Source organism: Drosophila santomea, chromosome X, assembly GCF_016746245.2.
Source record: "Drosophila santomea strain STO CAGO 1482 chromosome X, Prin_Dsan_1.1, whole genome shotgun sequence".
Lineage (NCBI taxonomy): Eukaryota > Metazoa > Arthropoda > Insecta > Diptera > Drosophilidae > Drosophila > Drosophila santomea.
The window spans coordinates 17,843,765-17,863,723 of record NC_053021.2 but is presented as its reverse complement, the minus strand read 5'-3'; the positions used below and the strand labels follow the sequence as shown (position 1 = coordinate 17,863,723).

General features: G+C 42.5%; 1 protein-coding gene across 1 annotated transcript in view; it reads right to left on the bottom strand.

Moving 5' to 3' along the window:
- Positions 1 to 10,764: 10,764 nt before the first annotated feature.
- LOC120455991 (midnolin homolog) overlaps positions 10,765 to 19,959 on the bottom strand; it is an 88,259-nt gene continuing 79,064 nt past the window's right edge. The window contains exon 7 of the mRNA XM_039642548.1: positions 10,765 to 10,901. The gene's annotated coding sequence lies outside the window, so the exon portion shown is untranslated. The remainder of the gene's footprint in view (positions 10,902 to 19,959) is intronic.

Sequence of the window (19,959 nt, the reverse complement as noted above, 5' to 3'; positions counted from 1 at the left end):
TCCCAATCCGAATCCGAATCCGAATCAGAATCAGAATCCGACTGCGACGGCAGCTTAGCGCGTAATTTTCTATGAATGCAGCCATGGCTGTGGACCCCAGGAGTTCCGCCAGGCGACTGGAGACTGGAGTCCAGAAGGAGCGGAAGGGGTCGCAAGGAGACGAGTCCTGCCACATGTATGGTAAATTAACACCCTCCCCGCCCGCCGCGCGCCCCACCCGCTGCTGCACCGCAAGAAAAAACTATTACTTTTGGCTCACTAAATCTGTTGAAAGTAAACAGCTCAAAGCTGAATTATGACTTAATAGCAACTTGGAGTTAAACTTAAGTGATATAATCACTATCATTTGATTATCAACTAATTGCATTTAAATGCCAATCAAATTCGTTTGATGAGCAGTCAAGAAAACAATCAAAATGAATTGAGAACTGAAATACGCGAAACAGCTAAACTTGCATGTGAGCATCCCCGCTTTTTCTGCCAGTGTAGCTGCTCGCAAGTCGCGCCGCAACTGTCGCATATTGAAACGTTAATCGCATTGCTCCTTGCAGTTTTCCCGGCAGGGAAACAACTTCAGCTCCAGCACTGGTGGTCAGCGGGCGCGGGGGGATATTGGCAGCGGTGCGGATGGGGGGATTGCATGGAGCAAAGGCCGTCATATTTAGTTTTCCTTGACGCTCGCAGCTCACACAGCTGGATGTCCTTGCAGGCGCACACTCCCCCTCCATCCCTCTCTTTCTCCCCCCCTCCATTTCCATTTCCATGTCCATGTCCATTACTCGCCCCGCCACCCCGCTGCATTTAGATGCCCGCCCCAAAGCAACGTTTGCGATGATTACTTTTGGTGGTTGTTGACTGTGGCGAGTGGCCACTACCGCCCCCCCTTCCGCCCCGCCGCCCCCTGCAACGCCCCTTTGTTGTTCGCCTTGTGGTCAATGACATTTACTCGGAAGCAGCAGCGACCAAATCAGCAGCAAAGCCAGCGAAAAATCAATGCAGCAGCAGCAATGACTTTTGAGACCAACCACTCCACCCACACCACCCACACCACCCAAACCACCCACTCCACCATCACCACCCACAACCGCCCATCCATCCGGAATCCAACCCCCTTTTGGGCCATTTAACCAGATGCCGCATAAGACTTTTTCCACCTGCAGGCCGCCAAAAAAACCAAAAAACCCAAAAAAACAAGCAAACAAAAATATAAATAGAAAACAGAGAGCGTTCTTGCAGTCGAGAGTTTTGGCCACATATTTCACAATTATCATAAATTTCTAGGCCAGGCACTTTCCATTTAAACTGGAAATTTATTGGCGTAGTTCTTCCGATAATTGGATGTTTGAGTGCCCAGGATTGCCGGCCATTGAGATGATGATGGCATCGAAAACTGCGGGGAAAATGCTTTAATGAGTTCAACGCTCATAAAGTGCTACATGTTTATCAACTGACTTTTAATAACACTACACACTTTCCAATAAGATGTGCAAGTTCAGAAAAATCAAACACAATAATTGGCTAAGTATATAAATAGAAAATAGCCTGAAATGTTGGCAATTATCTTATAGATTCAACTTAAGGCTTATATGCTTAGTCGCCTTTCTTTATTTCTCGCAACTGAGTAACTGTTTTCCATAAAATAAATCCAGCTGCAGTAAAGTACATTAAATGCATAGTACGCAAAATGCTTTTTGTTAGTGCAGCGCACCTGCGTGCCTTTAAATTGAGGAAAGTGGGTAATCCGGCCAGGATTAAGAGTATCCTTTGATAGCATCGCTTTGAGTCGCAGCGTTTCTGGAGTTTCTTGAGTTCCCTGAAAGCCACACGTTGCGAACTTCACTTGCCGCAGCTAATTTCCTTCTGGCTGGCAAACATTCTGCGGCCAACTCACCTGAGAGCAAATCAAATTCCAGACATTGGCCAAAGGTTTTCTCGCACTTTGCTCGCCGCAGAGAAATGCGAAATTGCGGTAGCAACAAGTACGCCCATTAGCCGCATGCCTCGAATTCCCTCCCCCTCTTAACCCCTTGCCCCTTGCCCCTTGCCCCTCTCACCTTTACACGCAATTCGTGGAACGCGTTAATTGGCTTTCATAATTGACCAAAAAGGACATTGGAGGCTGTCGGAAAAGCGCAGTCATGCACTGCCCAAAATGGTAAATTTCCTTGGCTTCAAGTGCTTAAGAACTATGCTTTCTTTATCCTTAATTCATTTCACTAATCCACTTTGAATTTTATTTTTATTAATTTTCATTTCCCTAACAGTTTTTAGCTTTTTGAATATATTTTCCATTGTGTATATAGACCACTCAAATGAAATGAGCCAGCTAGCTTTCCTTTTGACTCGCAATTGCAGCTTGGCCAATGATTCTTGTGGACATTTTTCGCCTTCGCATTTGGATTTGGATTCGGATTTGGCTTCGAGTGTGGCTGAAAAACAGCGAAATGAAAGGCGAAACTGGCCAAGAAGACAGCAGCGATGTTGACGCATCCAATTAGGCGGAAGGAATTGGGAAGGAACTGCCAGTCACTCCACGAATTGCAGCTTCAGGTGGCCAAGCGGGAAAATCAGGAAACTGCTTTCGGAGATTCGCCGCTAATGAGGAAGCTGGGATTAGAGCGGAGGAAATGTGATGAGCCCACTTTAATGGAGCTTAGTGCACTGATAATGCGATCTACACATCAAAAAGTATATCTTCAAAACTAAGTTGCATGATGCTACTTTTCCCTGGGTGATCTTACCACTCATCACTTACTGATGCAACTTAAAAGCAATTTAGCACTCAACAACGTTACACTTTAGCTTCACAAAATGTACTTTCCATTGACCAGCGTTTTTGCGCTTCGCAATTAATTCGCTGGTTTTATATCGCCCTCGTTCCACTCAAAAAAGCTGCCCTCTTTGTCATTTAAAGCGATATTTATCATCGTTGGCTACTCCTAGGCTCATTTGCATTTGCCACAAGCGTTGGGGCGTGGCAGGAGTGGGCAGGAGTGGCAGGAGTGTCGCCTGCCACCGGAACGATAAGTTGGCGCTGTTTTTATGGCTTGCACGCTCTGGGCCAAGTTGTTTGTGACCGCTTCGTTTTCATTTCATCAATTAACCAAAAGGCAGCAAAAATGTGTTTTCGCCCTCTAATTAGCATCCACATAAACAGAGGGAAATCCTATTAGCACCCCAGTCCCCCATGGAGTGTTGTAAAAAATACAAGAAAAAAGAAAATAAAATAAACAACCGAGTCATAAATACTTTGGGGCAAATGTGGGCGTGTGGGCGTTTGGGCGGCAGGACATTGCAGCTCATTAGCAACTCGATTCAGCAGTGTGCCGCACTGCTGGCAAAGTTGTTATCCTCGGAACGTGTCCTTTGGCAGACATGCGCCATTCAAAGGTGCATTTTGCATTACAAAGTGACGTTTGCGTTTGCACAATAACTGCAGTCTTCTGAAAGCGACTTCTCTGCCTTTACAAATATTCCAAGAGATTTTACCACTTATTAGATCAATTCGAAGCCGCCGTATGAAGCTGGAACCAGGACATTGGTTCGGTGCATCTCGCATCCAGCTCACGTCGGAGTGCGGAGCCACCTTCGCCACCTGGCTAATAATGCGAGAATTCTTCTCGGACTGCGATGACAAAAGAATCTGCTGCACTAATTGCTGCATAACTCCACTGTGTGTGTGTGGCTTTTATGCTCGCTGCTCTGTTCTTAGGCCTCCCTGTCATCGCACATTGCACATTGCACATGGCACATCGCCATCTCACATCGCCCATCGCACTTGGGATGCTGTGTCAACGCCGGAGTTCATTTGCGAGCTGCCCTGCTCTCCTTGGTATTTTCAGCACGGAGCGGCTGCCTGGTCCTGGTCCTGGTCCTGGTCCTGGTCCTGCTTCTGCTCCTGCTTCTGCTCCTGCTCCTGATACTGCTTCTGCTTCTGCTCCTGATTTGCTCCTGGTTGCGTGGCCATTGTACCCACCATTGTAGCCACTTCACGCAGTCCCCGAGTGCCGATCCCAGCCCCGAACGCCAGTTTCAGTTCCACTTCCAGATACGCATCCTTTTGGCTACCCTGGCTACCTTCGATACCTTGGAGACCCCTATTTGTTCGGCTCGGCACTCCAGGGATTTGTCCCTCAACCTGTTTCCCACATACATATATGTATAAGCCTGCGGTGGAGAACCCTTCAAAAACATTTACCCCTGTCAAATGGGTTAACTATGCACTGGCTGCAAAACAAAGGCGAAAGTTCATTAAATAGCGATAGATAATAATAAATACCCCATTGGATGAAACGCAAGGAATGTACAAATATCATAGGCTGAGCAAAGAGCTAAATCCTCGTGTGCTGGGTATCTGTTAGTCGAGGCAGCTGCGCCTTGTATCTTGTACCTAAATGTATCCATATGCCTGAGATGCGGGAACCAAAGCCAATTACCTGTGCGTCTCTCCTCCTCCAAAGTGAAAGGTAGCGATGCTGATGAGCAGGGGGTGGGGTGCGGGTGGGGGGAATGGGGAAAATGGAGGAAATTGAGGAAAGGAGGGGGCTTAGGAGGAGAGAGTTGTCTGGGCCTGCGGCTGCTGTGGGAAATACAAAACTGACGCTGGGGCACAGTCTCCGTGGGCCATGCGACAAATTTGACTTTTATGCTTTTGAGAATTGCCTGTGACACAGATACAGATACGGATACAGCTACAGAGTTACAGGTACGCACATGGGGCTGCCAACGGATACAGATACAAGTGCACACACACACACACAAACACACACATGTATGTGTTAGTACGCCCCCGACGGTTATGCAATTACAACAGGTACAAAAACCCAGCGAGGCACTTGATGCGACTCTGATGATGATGATTCTCGGCGGAGGATCGTAATGATGATGATGCTGATAGAGTGTGGCAATGCACTGAGAAAAAAAAACACGGTGGGCTGCTATCCATGTCCGTGTCGGTGTCCGCCAGCTGAAATGGACGCTGCACACAACAACAAATTGTTTGCCGGGTAATGCGAGAACTTTTTCGGGGTAAATAAGTGGATGGCCCTCGGCGAGGAGTCTGCCATGGAACACTCGCCACGCACATCCAGCACACATGTACATGCCAGCCACCCAGGATGGTGCACTGAGAAAAATCAGCAGTACTTTTAACCCAACTAAAAGATCTTTCATGCATATACTATACACTTTGATTAAAAGTATGCTGTATAGTCCACACATTAGATGCACCCTTGGTTCAGGAAAAGCAGCACAAAAAGCCATGCAGTCTTAAAGAGTAATAGAAAACGAAAGTAGTGCAAATTCCTCACCGTGTATGACCACCCACTTGGTGGTGGATCTGTCCGAAAGCAGAGAATTAAAATTCAAATTCCAATTCATCAAGATAATCGCATTTCAGAACTTTTATTTGCCCCCCGCACAGAAGTCACATGTGCGAGTGAGAGGCCCTGCCCTTGTGCGTGCCTCTCGTTTCCCCCACTTACAACACACACATACACACACACACACACACACACAGTCACCCACAATTACACACACCCACACGAGTGTCCGTTCGCGTGCGGATGTGTGGATGTGTGTGTGTTTAATTGTGCTGGTGTTTGGTTTTGTTTGTGCTGAACGGGCAGCGGATGTTGTAAATATTTGCAAATAGCCGTCACAGTTCCCAGACCGAAACCCGACCCCAAGAGCCCCGGTTACCCTGGCCATCCTGACCCATCCTTGTCCATCCTTGTCCATCCTTGCCCATCATGGGTATCCTCGCCCATCCTGTGGGTATCCTATCCCAAAACCAACGCCCACCGTTCACTGCGAAAAGGGGTTTTTAGGGCCAATTATTATTAATTGCTTTACAGATACAAAACAGTACTGAACAGCCGACTCGCAATTTCCATGCGAAACACACGACGGGAATACAGGAATAAAATGGTGGGAAAACTGCAAGAAAATCCTGAAATCTAGACCAGGAAACGCAGCTTTAATTACGCTGTCAGCTACTTTGCTATTTTGGGCCACATTCCGATGTTTATAAACAGCTCCATTCGGGAAAGTTTTGCAAACATATTGTAGGGTATTAGCGATAGTTGGTGTAGTGCATGGAGGAATGCATAGATTTATAATTAGTCTAAACATTATCGACACCTAGTTCTAAATGTTCATGTATGCATGTGTCTTAAAAGTACCTAAATAATAAAATGGTGTGCATCAGTATGATTATACTTGAGATCTTAAGTAAAACCTACTAAATAGTATGAATTAATAGATTAATCAATGGCTTGGCTGTGGCCTAATTCACTAATGAAGATGCATTCATTTTCTTGCGTAAATATAGTATGAAAACAGTTTCACTAGCCTCGTGAATAAAGCTAGAACAACAAGATAGCATCGGGATATATTTAACATTTATTTGTTATCTATGCCAGCGATTTAGGAACTATGTGGCATGCTCTCGGGCAAAGTCTGCCACTGCCACTTGAAACGCAGATGAAACCCATGCCGTGGCATTCTGCAGATGGGGAGTATAGTTGAGATTAGGTCGGCAAAAAGTGGCACACAAAAAGCGGCAATAATAATAACAATAAGCCAGGGGCAGTAATAGGAATGGAGCCCAAATGCAAGCTGTTGCATAATGCCGCTGCTCCACAGTTGCCACTGACTCTACTCGGACTTGGAATCGGACTGGCACTAACTGGATGGATGGATATTTGGACGGATGGCCGGGCTCTTGGCTCATGGCTCATGGCTCTCGGCTCATGGCTCATAGCTCTTGGCAATTGCCAAGCGGATTTTCCGCTCCAGAGCGCTTTTCCAGCCGCCTGAAAAGTCTTGGGTAGAAGTGAAAACAGCGATGGTGGCAAAGCTGAGAAAACTCAGAAAATGCGAGCGACGCAGTCAAGCGTTCACATTTTTAATCATAATATTTTAAACAATATAATTGCAAAACTAACAAAAGATGCAGTATGCAAATGATGATGCACAAATTGCCAATAATTCGGCTCTTGTGAAAATTGTGAAAATGGTGAAAATTTCGCAACTGATTGAATCGATTGTTAAATTGCCAAATTGGATTATTCGTCTATGAACAGTTGCACGAAGAAGAATGTTTAAATCCTCTTAAAGTAGTGCAAGCTTATAAAAGTATTAAGAAAATCATTATTATTTGAAGGCTGAACTCAATAAATGAAAAATGTAATTACTTTTAAGGATATTTAGTGTTTAAATGCTCCGAAGGCAAATTCACTTTAAATTCTCATCACAATGTATCTAAAACTGCTTATCTTATTTGTATCTGATTTTACCATAATTTTCAATGTTTTTAGGTCATTTTTTAAGACATACTTATAGAACACAAGCAGTGCCAATAATTAAAAGCCTTTATACTTACTAAATAAATACCATTAAATGGTTTAGTTCAACGACAAAGTTTATGCCTTTAACAAATATTTGAACACATTATTAACCGATTAGATTTCTTACCTTTTTACCAAATTTTATACCAATTTTTGGATCCTCTATAGCAAAGATCCCCACCAGATCGCCGCTGCAGAGGAGACTTCAACCCAAATCAGAGCATTAAATCAACAAGTATCGCCGGCCCAAAAGTATGCAATGCGTGTTCGATCGAACGTGTTGCGCACGCAACACGCAACTGCAACGTGGCTGGATGCAGCGGCATGATGCAACATGTTCGAGTTCCACACGGCCCACTGTGTGGATGGCAAGTGAAGGAAAAAGTTCGTTTCTTTTGGGGTTTTTCGTTTTGCATTAGATCTTTATTTAATTCTTTTGCGCTTTTCTCGTTTCTAGGCCAAGTTTTTTCGCCAAGTTCCACTTTTAGACTTAAAACGTTGTTCTCTGGTAATTAATATGCATAACGTTACTTACAGTTTCGCTTAACTTAGTATAATAATAATTAATTCATACAATACAATAATTAATCATAATAAGGTGTAAACTACCCTCGTTTAAATGCCCGTTGTTGTTGGTATCGTTATCGGTATCGGTATCGGTATCGCTTGTCTATATATGTATTTATGTAGTTCTGTGCTGCGTTCTTTCGTTACGTTTTATAAAGTTTTTATTAGTTTTTATAAAATATCACATTTTAAGCTTTTTGTTTGGGGGAAAAACCAAAGTTTCGAACGCAAAATTCACCGGCAAAGCAAAATCGGGCGATGGCTGAAGCAAAGCAAATCTAGCGAGACCCAAAGAACGCCAGCACTCTTGATCGTAATCGAAATCGAAATAATGATCGGTCTTGGGATCGTGATCGGGATCGAGATCTTTATCCCCATCCCCATATTCGTTATACATATACTTGGTTGTGGTGCTAAAACTTTGCTTTATTTTACGATTTATCCAATATCTAATGCGCCTTTCTGCGTTACTTCGCGTTTAATATTTTATGTAGACATTTAAAAGTCTGCAAAGTGCAGCTTGGGAATTTAAAATTGTAATTTCTTCTTGTAATTCGTATATGCATGTCTGTCTGCGTGTGTTTTCTTTCATTTTCATTTTCATCTGCATCTGTTACTGTGTGCTGTGTGTGGAAAGTGCGCCTGCGTTGGACGCCACTTTCGACAATCGGATTTCCCATTGTTGCTACAACTTGATTCTAGAATTTCCCCTATAGTGCTTCGCCTCCTCATCTTCGTTTGCTTCTAATTGTGGACTGGAAATAGACAGGACTTGAAAAGTGCACGGTGCACGAAAAGTTCTCGAAAACCCCCAGCTAGATTGATGTTATTGGTAGGAATATGTATTTACTTGATACTTTTTACTCTCAAAACAATAAAATCAAGTTTTGGAAAAGCTTGCACATGACTCTATTTAAAATCACCGGAAGAAAGGCCAAAATTTGTGCTGTGTTTCGACTTACAAAGTACAAAACACTGCTGCATACTTTCGGACACTTTTTCTTTTAGAGGTTTCAAATGGACAAAGAATGATATTCTAGAATTACACGAAATACTTGGGATTCGCTGTTTTCAGGAACTCATTTGCGGACGATGCCTGAGGTCTTGCAGCTGGCATTTGAAGAGCTCTTTTCCCCCATTGTTGAAGTTGAGTCGGTGAAAATGGACTTTTGTTTGGCTGGGGAAAGTTTTCGAAATGGAAATGAAATTCTTACAATGTTTCTCTATAGCTGTATAGCTGTATAGCTGTATAGCTGCGCCTGCTGTGTGGATGTGTGGAGGTGTGTACATTTACCATTTATCATTAGTATACACATAGGTATGTATGGGCTTATATATGCATTGGCTTAAGACACATTTTTCAATAAGTAAGTGGAACAACTCGCCAACTGTTTCGGTTTCAACTACATGCACATAAATTACACATTTACTTTTGTAGGGTTTGGGTTTTTAAATGCTTTTCCATCGATTTGGTTTTCTTTTCGCTACTCGATCGTATGCGAAAAGTTGACAGGCATTGACAAACATATAGTATTTCGTTTTTGTTTTCATCCATTTCTTGGCTTTTGTTTAAGCCCTTTCTTTTATGGGATGTGCATCAATTAAATTGTTTATGTGTCCAAATTTATTTACAATTCGTTTAACACTCAGAGCTTAGGTTACCAAAAAAAAAACACGTTTTATTAAATATTCCTTTTTTATTAAGATTAATATTCGTATAGTTATAATCCACAATCTTTACTCTATGTACAAGCATTGCTAGGTTATAAATAATAAAAAAAAATCGTATATATTTAGATTTATATATAATTAATGATCATGTTTGCTTTACGCGCAGACAACATGGTGGTGCAATCTTCTAGATCTATTCTCCACGTTCATCCACAAAAAAATTATCGCGCTCACGTATTTCTAGTCAGATGCAATAAAAAAAAATTCGCTTTAACATATGTAGTTCGTATGTACATTAATAAATATACATATATATATTTATATATATGTATATATAAATATCTTTATATATATATGTATGTGGTTGTGTGTGCTTGTGTCTGTGTTTGCGTGTGGTGAGTGCGGGTTACATATATTCTATATGGATATATGCCTAACATACAGTTAATTAGCGGTGCCAGATCTGCCAGATGTTTAATAAAACATATATTTTGAATATATATATTTATCAATTCTGTGCTTAGTAACGATTAGTTTAAAATGTTCATCAGCCGCCAGGAAAAAAAACGTCGGTATACATCTATTCAACATGCTCAACTCTGTCATCGGATATCGATTATCGCCTATCGCTTATCGTTTATCGCCACAATCGCTATAATCGCTTACATTCTGCATTTCAGGGGGATTCTCTCTCTTTCATTCTCTCTATACGTGCTAATTCTCTTTGCTTCATACTCTTTTCCTATTTCATGCATTTCTCTTTAGTTACTTTGTTGTAGGTACCTTGCGTTTCGCTTTTAAGTGATTCCGAATCCGTATCCGTATCCCCTTCCTCTTCCTCTTCCGCTTCCCCTCTCCCCCTTACAACATATCCGCTATGGAGCCGTAGTGCTGCTCCTGGCAAATCGGACGACAGCACTCCTCCACGGCGTCGTACTTGTAGTGGCGCCGCCTCCGGTTCATCTGGCTCCTCTGGTAGTAACTTCTCCCTGGCTCCTCCTCTTCCTCCTCCTCCTCCTCCTCCTCCCCCTCCCCCTCCTCCTCGTCGTCCTCCTCCTCCTCATTCTGCTGACTGCCCATCTCTCCAGGATCGCAGATATCCAGTTCGAAGGGATTGAGACGATCCTGGGCGAGGGAGTAGCGTTTCTGGGGCGGCTGCAGTGATGATGTGGACGATGACGTTGACCCTGATGACGTCAGCTGCTGATGCTGATGGTGACGACGGCTACTGTAGTTGTTGTTATAGCTGCTGCCGCTGTTGGTTTGGTGGTAATAGTGGATGGCATGGCATGAGGCAGTCTTTGTATTGTATTCCTGGAAAAGGAGAGCGAAACAATTTGTTAGATTTCAGATCTATTGTTTATTTTATACATAACTACAACTATAAGACTGTTGTTTAGTTGCAGCATGCTGTATAATAGTTTTGGTTTAATTCTGTTGCAATGTTCAAGCTATAAAATTAACCCTTTCAAATAGTCGAATGTATAAAATAACGAAATGGTGTTTTTGTGCTGTACAAATATAAAAGCCAGCTGCAGCATTTGCCGAAATAAATATTTTGTACACTATATGAAAATACTCTGAATCAAAATCATTGTGCTGTAAAATTAGTTTTCGCTTGTGTGGTACTTGATTTAAATAACTTTCGTATTTTGTTTTGTTATTTGCCATTGATGTGATGTTTCTCAATTTTTTTTTTTTTTTTTTTTTGTATTTGAATGCTGTAAACTGTTGCTACATTTTGTGAATTTAATAGCATTTATTCAGCTGCACTTCGGTCTAGAAATCCAGTACGTATTGAAACCCTAACCGATTGAACTGTGATGCCATACAGGGTTCAACAAGTTCGGGTTTTTGGTCAAGTCAAGTGAGGAGATTCCAGCAATTGACTTTTGGAAGCTCCTTCTTTTATCCACTTCCGGTGCCAGCACCATACTACGAGCATGGCATGTACTCACTTCCCCTTTTTGGTCGACTTTTCCTGAACCAACTGAATATTGTCTGCGCTAAAATTTGTTGCCACAATTTGTGCAACAAATTTTGTGCTTCAGCTTCGGCTTCAGCTTTTGCTGTTGCTGTTGCTTTTGGCTTTTGGCTTTTGGCGCACTGCCTCGACATCTGTGGCCAAGTGTGTGTGTAAATAACCAACATAATGGCAGAAAGGTCGCATTCTCATAAAGTTGCCGCTGACTTTCAGGGGTAACCAACCAGCACTCCTGTAGTTCCTGTACTCCACCACTGTACTCCTTTGCCTCCTTTGGCTCCCTGCTTAGTCCTTCCTGTGCCCCGCATATTATCAATAAATTGCATCTGACTGCCAAGCAGACAACAAAACGTTAGTCCTATCTGCAGACCCCATCCCCACCTCCAAGTACCACCCATTCACTCATCCACCCACCTGACTAACCCGTTATTAAGCGACAGCTTAAACACTGTGCAAATTCCCTGAAAATGCAATAAAACCAACAGGCAGCTCATATACAAACATATATTGCAATACAACATCACATTTTGTGCAGCACCATTTTTAAAGGATTTGAAATATATTGTTGCATACCTTTGAACACCTTTTGTGAGAAACTCAGGGAGAAATTCAGCTTGCAAGCAACAGAGTCCCAATTTACTGCTTATCTGTTTAACCTCTTTAAGCCACCTTTCTCGCAGTGTACTCGTAATATGGGCTTGGGCCCTGTCACACCGCACCTTGTTCTAATTTATTTATTGTTGCATGCATGTGCCTTTATTGGGCATTGGGCGTCCTCCAAGTGGAGGAGGGGCTGGATCCCCGAACCACTCCCCCCCCCCATTTAACCGCAAAATATGGGAGGGTGGGAGGAGCAGTGGATCGGACTTTAACAATTATGTTTTGCCGGGTTGTTCGGCCAAAGTCAACAGTGGGCGCATAGGTCTGACAATTTGATGCACTTGTCGCTGGGCTGGCCATTTGGTGCCAAAGTTATTAAGCACTTTTTGGGCAAGCCAGATGGGGGGCTCCAAAGGGGGTGGGGGTGGGGGTGGGAGTTTAAACCGTGCTGATCTGACCCAAAACTGGACTGAGTTTTAAAATCGGCTTTAGCAGGCAAATGTATTTTGAATAAGCCACCCATCCTATTCATACAGAGCTCACCCTGCAGCTCCCCTCCCCTTCACTTTCCGTTTCCCTTTCCCATTCACCTGCTTGTTTCAAGTTTATTGATGTCGTCGTGCGTTTTCATGCCCCGCCAGAGGGTCAGGGGTCACATGGGCGGGAAGGGGAGGGGAGGTACATGGGGTGCAGACTCGTCTGCAACGTGACAAAACCCATTATAGATGCGACCGCAAAGATAACACTCGCTTTTCGGTCCAGACTCGACTTCTGATGGATGCCCAAACACAAGTGTCAAGCCTTCGGTTTGGGCCATGGGTTTTCGCCTGGTTTTCTGGGTGCGGGAAAGGGTGTGCGACATGCCAGTGATGCTACTGCAAAAGGTACTGCTATTACTACTGGCATATGATGTAACTAAAACCAATAGCAATATTCCAGTTTAAAGGTATATATACATCTATATCAATCAGTAAAATTGTGAATTCCCATATTAAGTGACATGTAAGTTTTCTAGCTAGTAAACTTAAAGCTTTGATTTTTAATTCTTAATTAAAGCTTCTTAATATCATCTGCATCACTAATGGAGCCATTAAAGTGAGCCAACGTCAGTAATGTTTGCCTCGCCAGCAAAATTCATTGGAGCTTCCTAATTAACCGAGCAGAAAACAAACGTTGAGTTAATTTATGGTACCTTTTGCCAGCTGAAAACCTCTTCAAATAGGTACCAACATATCTGTGTGCCCATCACTTCCGGTTCACTGGTGAAAAGTGTGAAAAGTGAGGAAGAGCGGCGCTGCAAAGTTTCCATAAATTTCATTTTGTAACCATCAAAAAGTTAAGTCAACGATAAATTGAATGGCTGCATGATTGACTGAATGACTGAATGGGTGAATGAGAGAATGGAAGGCTGTGTTGTTTGGTGGTGCAAGTGGACAGTGGGTGGGTGGTGAGTGGTGCGTGTTGGGTGGGTGGGTGGTGCGGCTGTCAGTTGCTTGTCGGTCATTGTGTGGCTCGTTGCGTTTCGGCCAGACATCAAAATCCACAAGCGGCTGCAAAAAGTTGGGCAAAAAATATGAGAGTGCCAAAGAGATAAATGGAGTCAGGGATACAAACGCCTACAATTTGAGGTCGCAAAAAAAATCGCACAGCACAGGGTGTAAAAAAATGTGTTTCGACTGAATATTTATGGCAAAATACTGAAAAACATTCGCAAAACACATTGCATTTTCAAACAGCTTTTTTTGCGCGTTGGTTAAAGGTTTTGCTATTAATTACATTTAAAATATACAGTTGCGAAAAAAATAATAGCACCACCATACCTTTTTTTGTTATCGATCAAATAAATTAAGGTTAAGGTACCGATAGAACCAAATACTGATTTTTCGCATAATGCTAGATATTTTTCCCATCCAAAAAAGAAAAAAAAAATTTGAATTGTTCATACCTTCATTTTTTATAATTTTTTTTGGGCGGCAAGGTCTAAAATGAGGCGAAAACAAAAATAGCACCACTATCGGTTTTTTCAAATAATCAATAATAATCGAAGGATTGCTTTGGTAAAAAGCATGTGGTTATGAAACTTGACACTTGTTCTATTATTTCGAAAACAATTTTTAAAAAATTTCCTTAAAAAAATCATTAAAATGGGACGTGGAAAGCACTGTACTGAAGAAAAACTTGACTTGACCAAAAAACTCATTTCTGAAGGAAAATCTTTTAGAAATATTGGCCAAATCCTTCAATGCTCAAACAAAATTATAGGAAATGTAATCACCTACAACGAGAATCCCGAAAAACGTGGGAAAAAACAATCATTGGGCACCCATCTCTTCAAAAGGCTAGTGCCCGAGAGCAAGAAGGATCCATTTAAAGCTCCTACCGAACTGAAAAAGGATCTCAACATATCCGCAACAGTGCAAACAGTTCACACATGTCTAAGGGAACATGGTTTAAAAGGCTGTAGTCCAAGGAAAGGTCCTTTTTTTAAATGGGAGACACATACCCAAACGCATTAAGTTCGTCAAGGAACATTTAAATTGGCCATGCGAAAGATGGACGAACTTTTTATTGTCAGATGAGAGCAAGGTGGTTTTTTTTGGTGGCAATGGATCTTGATCGAATGTAAGGCGCCCTAGGAACACCGAATATAAGCCAAACGACACAGTAGAAGCAATTAAACACGGCGGATCCAGTGTAATGGTATGGGCATGTTTTTCTTACTATGGAGTTGGACCAATACATTGGATAAAAACCATAATGGATCAGCATGTGTATGTGGATATTTTGGAGACGGTGATGCTACCCTTTGCTAAATATGATATGCCGCTAAAATGGGTCTTCCAACAAGACAATGACCCCAAGCATACCAGCAGGAAAGCCAAGGAATGGTTCCAAAATAAATCAGTTCATGTTCTGGAGTGGCCTGCGCAGTCGCCAGACCTCAATCCCATCGAAAACCTTTGGTCGGATATTAAAAAGGCAGTTGCAGCTTTTAAGCCAACTAATAACGAAAGCCTATGGACCGTGATTAAGGAGTCCTGGAGCAATATAACCCCAAAACGGTGCCAGGACCTGGTTAACTCCATGCCAAAGCGTTGCGCAGCTGTTATTGCTAATAAAGGATACACTACCAAATACTAAATTAATGGGATCGGCGTAGTTTTAATATACAATCACTTGTTATTAATGAATTTGTTACTGTTAAGTTTATATTTTATGTTTAAAGCATTTTTTATGAAGTGGTGCTATTATTTTTTTCGCCCTTTTTTGTCATTTTTCATAAAGTTCCATAAATAAGTTAAGAATTCATAGAACAATTGTGATTTTTTTTTATTTTCTAAAAAGTGAATTGTTTAACCTTTCTAAAAAGGTATTTCAGATCCTTTTAAACCCAAAATTGTAGATAGGAGACTTATTCAAAGTTTTACTGGGCAAGTGGTGCTATTTTTTTTTTCGCAGCTGTATATATGAAATATATATGCTTAACATATTGTTTAATGCCATTGGGTAATATTTTTTGTTCGTAAGTACAATGTTTGATTCATTATCTAAACTGCATCAACATAAATGTCGGCTATAAATTTCCAGACATAAACGGACAATTAAATGAAATTATGCAGTGGTTTCAGACGCAACTACAAAGAAAAAAACGTAATTAAATTAACTATTCAAATTGAAATGGAAGAGCCAGAGGAATAGACCACAACTATTATATCGACCACAGCTGTCTCGCTGCATGGGGTGTGTGTGCGTAAAAAAGCGTCAATATAAATACACAGCAGGCGACAACAACAATGCCAAAGAGCCAAAAAGTCAAAAGCCGTCAAAAGGCATCATTGAGCCGAGGGGGGCGTGGCAGGGGGCGGAGGCGAGGGGTAAGAGCAAACACCTCCACATGAAGCGTTCCTCTGTTCTGGCACCCCTGTCCCCAAAGGCGTGGCACCGACATGTGACATATGCCCCCGCCCCCCCCTCTGAAAACGTCATGGCAACACCCCATCCCCCCCCCTCCTGGATGCCAGGTGAAAAGGGGAGGCAGAGGAAGCACCTGCCCAGCCGACAATAGTGCGGAAATATTAAATCTGCGCGTCAGGCGAAACGAGTGAAGGCAGGAGAAGAAAACGATTTTGGGCAAGTGAAAATATTGCTGGTAACAAAAGGGGTCCGTCTCGCACCCAAAAGGGGCTGCGAATAACAGGGTGAAAGGGCGTGTCAGAGACTTTATATAAATTGCAATAAACACGAATTGCCTCGCAAGCGCAAGCAGGAAGGCAAACTTAAAACTGATTATGTATTGATGGCTCTTCTGATGGCTGTGATGGCTGTGATGTCTGTGATGTCTGGCGTGCGCAGATATTGAAAAGGACACCATCTGTCGCCCTGTTAATGCATCATTTTGGGAGCGTGGGGGGAAATATGAACTTGATTGGGACAATCATTGCATGTGGTCAAGTGGGGTTTGGCCAAAATGTGTGCTAAGGGCTTGGTAAAAAATTAAATACAGAAATTAGAAACGAAATTAAGTTGAGTACTCCAGTGCCATTTACACGTCCTAAGCTCTAATTATATCGAGTAAAATATATATAGCAAGCTAGCTATTATATTGTGTAAAACTTTAAAGCAGGCTGCAGCACGTTTAAACTTTATTAATCCCATTAAATGAGGACACCTTGTGGTGGGCCAGTTGCCCCTTCTTCCCCTCCCCCCTTCTTCATGCAACGAAGGCAAAGTGCAGAAAGTGTTGCCTACTTTTTGGGGCCGCGCACTTAAAGTCGCTGCCCGTCGCGCCGTCGACGTTGTTGTGTTGTTGTGTTGGGAAATTTCTGACAGGTCATAAATTGGCGCAGCGGGCAGTCTTGCCCCACCCCCTTTTGCTCCTTCCGAACGCTTACGTTTTGGGGGCGGGGGGTGGTGGGCGCCACTGGAATGCCTTTGCCAAGCCCAAACGCACACACAAACACACACACATGCACACAGCAATCCAGCCATCGCGAGATATATGTATATTGTGATGACCAAATGTCGACGTTGTTTGTTCGCTGCTCTCCGGCAAACAAAACCAGACCAAACGAAACAAAACGAAACGAAACGAAACGAAACGAAACGAAAGAAAAACGCATTCCCCACAACAGCTCGTTCTGTGCACAAATACAAATACAAACGCAAATGCAAATGCAAATACACATACCAATACCAATACAAATAAAGGTGTGAAGAGACACGGCGCAACAACAATGGCCATAATAATGGCAAGGACAGTGAAAAACCAAGTGCCATTCCGCCGCCCGCCATCATTTGCATTCATACATATGTACATATATACATACATACATACAGCGTGTGTATTTTTTACAGTTAATGAAGCGACCAAGGACCGAAGACCAAAGTACGAAAAAAACAACACAACAACAGCAAAAGCAAACAAGGAATGCCAACTGCACTCGGAAAAGTAAAGCGAACGTCTTGGAATATCTTTGGGAAATGCACTTACTTGGGCAACTTAGATAATGTGAAATCTATGACATGTTTAATACATGTAAAAACTTTTAAAATTAAGTTTAAACAAGTTAAAGAAAACAACAATATTTCAGTTTGATCATTAGTATAATAATATAATTAGTATTATAATAATACTTTCATTAAGCTTGTAGAAATATTGTAGTTTCCAAATGTTATGCAATATATCTGTAGTTTCTTAGGTAAATATATACAATATATATTTTTTTTGATCAGTGCACTTTTGGCAGAGCAGAAGCAACGCTTTGGCACCTTTGGTTCCCCAATTTTCCCAGCTCGCACTTCGTTTGCAGCGTTTGTTTATTAGCCAACGCCGTGCAACAATAACAACAACAGCAGCAAAAACAACAAAATCAGCAACAGCAACATGGTCAAAATGGCCGCCGCCGCCGCGCTTAATTGTGCGGCCAGCGACCGGAAACGGAAACTGATTGTGCGGTCTGGCGGGAACTGGACCTCTCCTGCGCCCTCGTCGTTACCTTTACCCCATTGATTTGCAGCAAATCTCATTCACATTAACGCGGGCGCGATTTGCCAGCGTTTTTAGTCGCGCTGGCGGCTTTCCAATCAACGCATTTGACATTTCACCAGCCATTGCCATTTCTATTTCCCCCGCTTTCCCCCCCGTTTTTCCAGCACCCACCACCACACATTGATTAAGCAAAGGAAAAACGGGAATGGTGTTTTTTGTTTTTTTTTTTTGGTTTTTAGGGGCCTACGTCAATCGGTTTGTTTGTTTGCCAAAAAATTGACTTTGAGATTCTATTTCTGTGTTGTGCACTGCCTGGTTGTATTTTTGGAATTTTTCTTGTTTTTTTTTTTTTTTTTGTGAGCTTTCTGGTCCTGATTGATGGGCTAAGATAAAGCTATGGGTTGGCTTGGGTTTGGGGGTTTTGGTTGGAGGATCTGTCGTTTGCATTTAGCAGTGTGCTCGCTACTACTCTTCATCTTGGCCAAAAAGGAGCTGCAAACGCTGCGGAATAAAGGACAACGAGTCGCGTTCAATTGAAGCTGCGCCCTGTGTTCCTGCCCATCCCGATTTGCCCATCTTGCCACCCTTTGCCGTAATTGATGTGTCTGCGTTGCGTTTTGTTTTCCGTTTTCACTTACAAGTCCTGCCATTTCTTTTTTATTTTCTTTCTTTGTTTTCTTTTTGCAAGCTGATCTGCAAAATCCCGGCAAGTTGTACATCTCCATTATAACTTTCATGGCGCGATGGCCGCGAATAAAGGAGGAGAATTAACAGAAGCAACAGAATATCTGAAGACCATAAAGATTATTCCACGGCGGTCCATTAGGCTATTTTTTCATATAGTACATGCTGATAAAACCTTAAACAAGCTGATGGAAAACGTGGCCATTTAAATCGGATTTAAAGTCGATAAACACGGCTTCTTGCTATGAGCTAAAAAGTGTACATTCCACAACTAGAAAGGGAAAAATGGAAGTAATTAACGATTACTTTTTCAGGCCATTATCAACTTTAAATCAATTGAAGCCATGAGCACCATGTGCCGATGACCACATACATATTGATTGCTAGTTCGGTAATCCACATCAATTACGAGCAGTGCGACTTATTTCACCCTTCAATGGCAACTCACACACAGAATAAACCTTTTGACTACTGCGTCTCATTTGGCAGGCGAATTGATTGCGCAACAAATGTTCATGTTCCATCATCGCAGCCGAGTTCATCTCATCTGGCATTATCAATTGCTCTTTACGCACGTTTGCCCGTTGTTAATGTTAATGCAGTCATCAGCTTAAGGCCGCCGAACAATCGGCCCAAAATAGTGGGTCTCTGCTATTCACATTCACCCAGTTCCCTGATTTTGATTTTGATTCCGTATCCGAATCACCGGGATTCAGGTCCAAAGGTTCAACCCCCTTGATATGAAACGCACGCACCACAACAACACCAGCTGTGGGCGCAGCGAACCTCAAGTCGATAATTTAATGGTCTCTGCCATTTAATCTGCATTGAATTTATTATCTTGGAAAAAATTAATCTTGATATGTGGCCGGCTTATGGCGGCGACGACGACAACGACGACGAACTCCCTCTCTCCATTTCCTTGACGAAAATAGCTAAAAAGCCGCGACAAGCACGCGCCACTCCCCCTTTTTTCGCCCTCTGCGCCCCCGTAACGCCGCCGCCTCGAATATCTCATAAAAATTTGCAATTGTGCGGGTGGAGTGTCTCTAAATCTTTAAAGAATTATTTACTACAGTTCTCGTCTTAGACGGCGAGTGGTGGGTGATTTTGGT